We start from the raw sequence: 8,936 nt of genomic DNA, 5'->3' as shown, positions 1-8,936 counted from the left end.
TGATTATTTGTGGTGTGCTCTAATAATTTCAACTCATCACACAACACACATCAAGATTCTGTCCCATCATGAAATGTCACACGATCACACCTGATCCAACAAAATGAAGAATCATAGCAACAATCAGAAAATACTACAGGCAACATGAAAGAGTACACAAAAGAAAAGGGGCCATGCGACTGTTTTTAATGGAAAATGCCATTTATGCCTGCTTCCTCGTTCCTCAGTCAGCTTGCTTCCTGATTGGCTACATTCTGTTCCACGTGAAAACTCAGAGTCCTGACTGAAGAATTGTTGCTTTCCCCATAGACATGAAGGTTTTTGGACTTCAACTGTTTTCAGAGTTGATTAGCGGGGAAAAATAACTCCTAACACACCTCATGTCAGATCCCCTGCTATGTCAGAGATGACATCATAAATTTGTTTGGGTTGAAACCTTATCTTCTGCAGAGTTTTCTGACTGGTCTTCTGTAGATTCAATGTGCTGGATGTGTGGACTGTCCACATATGTGTTAAAGTCACACCTGTATTGATCCTCTTGGTCTTCGCTGTAGAAGCAGGAAGACTGATCACTGAGCCCCATGTCTTTCTCTGTTTTTTCCTCTGTGACATCAACAAAAGACTGCAGAAGAACCTCCAGAGGCACAATACACTTCTGAGGGTCTACATCCATCATCTCCTGGAGAAGATCCAAAAACAGGTCGAGACGAGACTGTGGTCCCTGTTTATCCTCTTGTGTATCCTCTGCAGAGTTTTCTAATTTTTCTTCTGTAGATTCAATCATCTGGAATTTTTGACTGTCCCCCAGATATGTGTGGAAATCAGTCCTGGTTTGATCTTCTTGCTCTTCTCTGCAGAAGCAGGAAGACTGATCACTGGGCCCCATGTCTTTCTCTGTTTCATGTTCTGTGATGGCTAAGAATGAATGCAAAAGAACCTCCAGAGGCATAATACGTTTCTGAGGGTCTACATCCAACATCTTCTGGATAAGATCCAAAAACAGGTCCAGACCAGTCTGAGGTCCTTGTTTCAATATAATTTTCTCGTTGATATCGTCAAAACTACTTAACTCACCTAAGTGCTTCATGGAAATAGCTCCTGTCTCATGCTCATATTGTTCTACTGTCTTAATTGACCATTTTGGCCTCGTTTTGATGTCTTCATTGAAAAAGTCTCTTGTTGCACTACCATTGTCTAGGACATGGTCTGGTGGTTGGCCCATTATATTGTTGATAAACTTTAGTATGTCGTAGGTGCAGTTGTATGGAATAAAACTAGTTCCAAGAGCAGCAACTACTAAGGTAATTCCCAGAGACCACATATCTATGGCCTCATCAAATGGACAGTTTAAGAGCACCTCCGGAGGGCTGTAGCACCTTGTGTGAACATAAGTGCAAGAATTAATATTTCCACAAAACTGAGACCCACCAAAGTCTGCTAACTTGACCTTTACTGATCTTTCTTGACAGTCCTTCACCATAATGTTACTGGGTTTAATGTCTCCATGAATAATGCCGATAGTTCTCAGATGGAGCAGAGCTGTGGCCAGTTGATGTGTGATGGCTCTGACCTCTGATAAAGCAAGACCTCCGTTTAATGCTTCGCTTCGAAAAGGACGACAAGGACACTGCCACTAGGACCCCTCTCCCAGCAGACCACCAACCCATCACACTATCATCTACCGCCGTCTACACAGCCCTCAGCCGGATCAATCCACGCAAGGCTGCTGGTCCTGATGGCATCCCTGGACGTGTGCTCAGGGCATGCGCAGAACAGCTCGCCGGGATTTTTACGGACATCTTCAATCTGTCCCTCGCCCACGCAGTGGTCCCGTCTTGCTTCAAGGCCACAACTATCGTCCCAGTTCCGAAGCATTCCAGACCAACCTGCCTCAATGACTACCGCCCGGTAGCACTCACCCCCATCATTATGAAGTGCTTCGAGCGGCTGGTCCTGGCTCACCTGAAGGACTGCCTCCCAACCACACTCGATCCACACCAGTTTGCCTACCGCAGCAACAGGAGCATAGATGATGCAGTCTCCATAGCACTGCACTCTGTGCTCACACACCTGGACAACACGAACACTTATGCACGATTGCTGTTTGCTGACTTCAGCTCAGCTTTCAACACCGTCGTCCCCTCCAAGCTGATCACCAAACTTGGAGACCTGGGCATCAACCCCTCCCTCTGCAACTGGACTCTGGACTTCCTGACCGACAGACCACAGCATGTTAGGTCAGGTCACAGCCGCTCCACCACCATCACACTCAGCACCGGTGTGCCACAAGGCTGTGTGCTGAGCCCGTTCGACTACACTCTATTCACCTACGACTGCAGACCTGTACATGGATCCAACTCCATCATCAAGTTTGCAGACGACACAACGGTGATCGGTCTCATCAGCAACAACGACGAGACAGCCTACAGAGAGGAGGTAGAGCGCCTGACCACATGGTGCGCTAACAATAACTTGGTCCTCAACACCAGCAAGACCAAGGAGCTCATCGTGGACTTCAGGAAGGCAAGGGGAGGCACACAGGACCCCATCCACATCAACGGGATGGCCGTCGAGCGTGTCTCCAGCTTCACGTTCCTGGGGACCCACATCTCAGAGGACCTGTCCTGGACCACAAACACCTCCAGCATCATCAAGAAGGCTCACCAGCGCCTCTTCTTCCTGAGGACACTTAGGAAGAACCAGCTATCCTCGGCTGTCCTGGTGAACTTCTATCGCTGTGCGATAGAAAGCATCCTGACCAACTGCGTGTCAGTCTGGTATGGAAGCTGCACTATCGCTGAGCACAAGGCCTTGCAGAGGGTGGTGAAAACTGCCCAACGCATCACAAGGACTACACTCCCTGCCATCGGAGATGTCCAGAGGAAGCGCTGCCTGCATCGAGCACGCAGCATACTCAAGGACTCCTCCCACCCTGCCCACAGACTATTTTCCCTCCTGCCCTCTGGGAGGCGCTACAGAACCCTCAGGACTCGGACCAGTAGGCTGAGGAACAGCTTCTTCCCCAGAGCGGTGTCCCTGTTGAACTCCTGCTGACCCTTACACACTCCACACCTCACTACACTACAGCAGTTTACACAACAACTCACTAGTTAGTAACCAATGTAGCTACTGTTTAAACCTGTCCTGCGCAGTCATGCACTTTATCATCTGTATACATATAAGTAATTTATAATTTGCACATCTCCTCTATCTTATGTAAATAGCTAAATAGCTCCTGCACTTATAGTCTAAGGCATTTAATGTAAACACCATCTGTAAAATATGTTTATAGCACAACCCGGTAAACGATTGTAAAAAATAACCGCACATACAGTATTTATTAAGTTATTATCCTCACTTGCTGCTTCTTTTGCACTTCTGGTTAGATGCTAAACTGCATTTTGTTGCTCTGTACCTGTACATGTGCAATAACAATAAAGTTGAATCTAATCTAATCTAATCTAATGTTGGGCTCTTAATATTGCAAATGTAGTTCAATAGATCCAGATCTAGGAGCTCAAAGCTCAGACAGATCCTTTGCTTATCAAAGAAAAAGCTGTTAAATTTTACTATGTGACATTTGTTGGGATCCAGGCACTGCAACCGCTTCAGGATTTGAATTTCTTGGTCTGCCATTGAAATCACATCAGATTTACTCTTTAAGATCTTTACAGCCTCAAATGTGTCATTTTTGGAGTTGTAACACCTTACCACTTGACCGAAGGTGCCCTGTCCCAAGTCTTCTAGTATTCAGAGTTGATTATCGGGAAAAATTAACTCTTAACATACCTCATGCCAGACCCCCGCTATGTCAGAGATGACATCATAAATTTGTTGTCTTGCACCAGCAAGTGATCATACTGCAAATATGACATTTATCACACCCCGCCCGATCATTGTGTGATGTCAGACTACATTTGTGTAGTATGATCCATAACCCTTACCTGGACCTGAGGTCGACAGTTGGCTTTTACACCTTTCTATCAAAAGAGAACCCACATGGGCACTGTGAGAACATACAAAATGCCGCAGTGGTTTCAAACTGTGAATTACCTTTTTGTAAGTCAACAGTGCCAGCGGCAATTGTGCCAACGATACAATTGCCGTTGGCAAGGTCAATACATTTTTTGATTCAACTTACAAAAAACTGATATCAAATAAAGCTACAAAGTAAGCTGTTTTATTATTATTATTAGCTAATGTTAGTTATTAGTAATTACCATTTTGAAGTGTTAGAAAAATAAACTCAAACATAAATATAGAGTCACTTACCCATGAAATTAAATATGTAACTAACAAACAGATAAATACAGAATCTGACCCTGACAAAAACCAAAAAAATCCCTTTAAAACTTATATAGGTTCTTTTTCTGATTTCTTTTTAATTCACTCTGGCCCTTCCATATTTTTAAGTTTTAGAACTAATTTAAAAGTAATTTAAATTCACTGAATTTAATATTCTGAACATCACAAATGGGCAATAAGGGAACAAAAATGTTATAACATTTTAGATAAAAGCTACCGCCTTCAAAGAAAGAATTTATTCATCATCTGCAACTGAATGATGATTCATCTCTGACATTAATTTGCATGTTCTTTAATTCCTAATGCATTCATTAGGTGGCACAGAATTCACTACCCCAAATAGGTAATACACAGAGAGAAATAATTATTGGGATTATGAAAAATCTATTCCTGCATAGCTGTGTTTTTTCTCCAATTACACTTTAATTAATATTCAGAAAATGCTTTGACTAACAAAACAGGTGGTGCAACTCTCCACTGCTGAACAGAACCAGGGAGCTGCAGCCTGTCACATCCAACTGTATTTTTTGTTTGGTTTGACTTTTAAAAAGTGAGCTTTTTAAATAGGTGTATTCCTTTTGTAATTCATTTATGGAGAGTTTTAATGTAGTAGTTAAATTGACGCAGTTCTTCCTGTGGTGTCTGGAAGTGTCTCAGGACAAAGCAGGGCAAGGATATCAGTGTCATTTAGCACCCCACTGAGAGAAAGGCACTGAACATGACATATGTTGTTGCCAGCCAAATTACCTGTTCCCCACATGTCTGCTGCAGCTCTGCAGGGGGCCCGCGAACAGCTCTTACACTGCAACATAATGATTTTGAAGTGGAGAAGAAAGGTTATATTACAGACTGTTTTGCCGATGAGAGAGGGTGGCCAAGTGTGAGAAATGGCAGGCAATGAGCTCAGGTAAATGTTCTCAGTGTCGAGTAGCTTGGCCCAAAATGGATCGGGCTGCTGTTTCCATCTGGAATCTCTGTCACACATGACAGCGCATGAAGCTCATCGACCCAATTCAGGCATTTTAAAAAGTTATTGTCTAATCTCAGTCTACCTATGAAGCTGCTTATCTCTCAGAAGCAGAGACAGGTAGTAGCTTATGGAGAGAGAGAAAGAGAGAGAGAGATCCAGACGAAATCCACACCAGTGTACACACATGCACACATTAGTATCTTTGTTGTTAGACAGCTCCATACCCTAATGCTAAAATCCCAACTAAATATATATATATATTTAGATAGATATATATCTATCTATCTATATATATACAGTATATATATACTGTATATATATAGATAGATAGATAGATAGATAGATAGATAGATAGATAGATAGATAGATAGATAGATAGATAGATAGATAGATATACACACAGGACAGCTAAAATACCTGGAGATCCCACAGGCAAATGGTAACCATGAGGAGGCAGCGAGGAGGTCAGCCACAGCTAAAAACTTACAGAGGTTAAGGCAGCTCCTCAGCTGAATGGTAAGCATAAGATCCAGGCCATAAACACCTATGCCCTGCCAGTCATCAGATACCCTGCTGGCATGATACCCTGGCCACTAGAAGAGATACGAGCCACTGACGTCAAGACAAGGAAACTCCTCACCATGCATGGAGGGTTTCACCCTAAGTCCAGTGTCCCGAGGCTGCACACGAAGCGAAAGGAAGGGGGCCGAGGACTAGTAAGTGTCCAAACTAATGTCCAGGAGGAAACAACAAGCCTCCGAGAGTACATCAAGAAGATGGCCACCACTGACCAGCTGCTGAGTGAATGCCTCAGGCAACAAAAGCCCACCAAGGAGGAGGAACCTGAGGGGCTATCATGGAAGGATATGCCCCTGCATGGTATGTACCACCGACAAATTAAGGAAGTGGCTGATATTGAGAAAACCTACCAGTGGCTGGAAAAGTCCGGACTGAAAGACAGCACAGAGGCACTACTCATGGCTACACAAGAACACCAGAGCAATAGTCGCCTGGGTCTACCATACCAGACAAGACCCCAGGTGCAGACTGTGTGGAGATGCCCCTGAGACAGTTCAGCATATCACAGCAGGGTGCAAGATGTTGGCACTGCACTGGACTGGAGGTCCCAGGGTCCAGGTGGTCCAAGATGGTGGTGGCCAATCAGCCTGACATAGTGGTGGTAGATAAACACCAGAAGACAGTGGTGATGATAGATGCAGCAATCCAAAGTGATAGCAACATCAGTAAGAAGGAACACAAGAAGCTGGAGAAATACCAAGGGCTGAAAGAGGAGATAGAGAGAATGTGGGGTATGAAGGCAACAGTGGTCCCAGTAGTGATTGGGACACTATGGGCAGTAACACCCAAGCTGAATATATGGCTCCAACAGATACCAGGAACCACATCAGAGATCTCTGTCCAGAAGAGTGCAGTCCTAGGAACAGCTAAGATTCTGAGCAGAACCCTCAGTCTCCTAGGCCTCTGGTAGAGGACCTGAGTCTGAAGGAAGGAGGCACCGCCCAGGAGGGGCAAGAGATTTTTTTGTCACAGCTGCGGGCGAACTCGCCCTTGTGTCCTCACTCACTCCGCGCACCTGAGGCAGATCATTAATTACGAGCCCTTTTAGTTCCCTGCGCTACGCTGCCTCCCTGCTAGATTGTCCTCTGTGTTTCCACATGACTCTCCAGTGTTTTCCTGCCTGCCTGTTTGACTGGTTCTGACCTTGCCTGTTCCTGACGACTCTGTTCTGCCTGTTCCCCGGTATATCCTGTCTGCCTTCTGTTCCTGTTAATAAAGCTGTGTTCAACTGAACTCTGGTGTCGCTCTTGGGTTCTCGTATGCTGCCTAACATTTTTTTACATACAGTATATTGAAGTGTTATAACAAAAGGGAGTGCTGCTGTACATAATAGTCTGGCCGTGATGTCACACAATACTCCATATATATGGCTCATATTTGTTGCTGCACTTGTGTTTAGGAGAGCAACCCTGCTGTGCAAAGGACCAGAGCTGGACTATTGTAAATTATTAAATGTGTATTCACACTCGCTCAAAAGCAGCGTTCACAGCTTACTCGGGAAACAAAACAAGGGTACTATATCAAAATGGTTTAGACTTCTTGCCTACTGAGACTTTGGTTTCCAATGGAACAGTGAACAGATGTGTACATTATAAATTTGTTGGGAACGATATATGGTGCTGAACATCCCTTTTAACCTGGAGATCGCCCTGTGAACTGCAGAGCAACCGCTGATCAAGGGTCATTATTCAAGGAGCCGAGAGGTTAAATGCTGGTAACATTGGAAAACTGACTTCAGCACAGGGTTCTACAAAGGCCTGTTTGGGGAGAACAGACATATTTTTTGACAAGTCCTCAGAGAACATTATTATGTGAGATGTAATCAGACTGAAGGAGCTTGGCTAACTTCACACAAATCCTCTGATGGTCCTCAGGAAACAACACTTCTTCATGAGTGGAACATTTTGCCCTACCTCTTTAGATGTGCAAATATTTTTTCTTTTATTATTTTACTGTATGTTTTTACCGTAAAGGCGAGGTTTGCTTAAACAACCCGAATCCCCCTCAGAACAATAACACTCACATTTCATTATATACGGAAGAGTGGATGGAGAAATAATGGAAATTTAGATTTAGACGCAAATCATAAATTGGGGATAAAATGACTTGACTATGTCATTTAAAGGAAGAATATTCTCTAAATGGCGTGTTTATGTATTTAAAATGCAGGAACCTTCCAGGTTAAATAAATCCTGCTGGTTCTTCACGTTCCTCCAGACAGCAAGTATCACAGACTGTCAGCTGTGCAGCAAAAACCTCATAAGTGAAATGAGCATCACACTGAGAATAACTAATTATTCCCTCCTGCTCTGTGTCCACGCACACGTGCACGCCGCTCTTCCTCTCTCGTGTATAGCAGCAGACCCCTTTAATGAGGTGCCATTGTGACAGGGTCACTTATTGCAGGAGTCTCTCTAACAGCCTGCTCTTGTCATCCAAAGACCCAGAGCTCAGTGAGGCCCTCCTGGGCTTCCACTGCATAGGACTGGACAAACTGGATGGATTTTTGCAAGACATATAAGGAAAGGGTGTTTTTCTAAATTAGCATTAATTCCGTGAATCTTTTTGCATATATAATTTTTATTATTTTTAAACTGATGTAATGGTCAGATGTGTTTTTATACCGTTATGTTTTCATCAATTTAACAAACGGCAGCTTTATTGCGCAATAGTCAACCAGATAAGATCTCACATTCAATATGACTACTGACAGTTTAATATTTAGCATACATAATAAATGTAACTATCTGCTCCGTGCCACCATAAACAAATGTCAGTGGGCCCCACCGAAATGATTGTTCAGTTTAAAGATTAATAGAAATCTATCAGTAACTTCAATTGAGGCGCAAGTAAATAGGGAAAAAATGAAAATAAATCGAGCGTGGCCATTTTAGTTTTATAATTTTACCAGCTGCTCATTTATTTCCACGTGATGCATTACATATTTGACTGAGACAAACATACCCTTCTGATTATCGACGCATATAAAATTATGCTATTAATGTAGCGCAAGATTAAATAAATAAGGCTGTAGTCGGTGATATTCATCCGCTTGGAATAGTGCCGCGGAATATTGTAAAAC

The sequence above is a fragment of the Takifugu flavidus genome, chromosome 11 (genome assembly GCF_003711565.1).
Source record: "Takifugu flavidus isolate HTHZ2018 chromosome 11, ASM371156v2, whole genome shotgun sequence".
Classification (NCBI taxonomy): domain Eukaryota; kingdom Metazoa; phylum Chordata; class Actinopteri; order Tetraodontiformes; family Tetraodontidae; genus Takifugu; species Takifugu flavidus.
Note: the sequence above shows the minus strand (reverse complement) of the source record.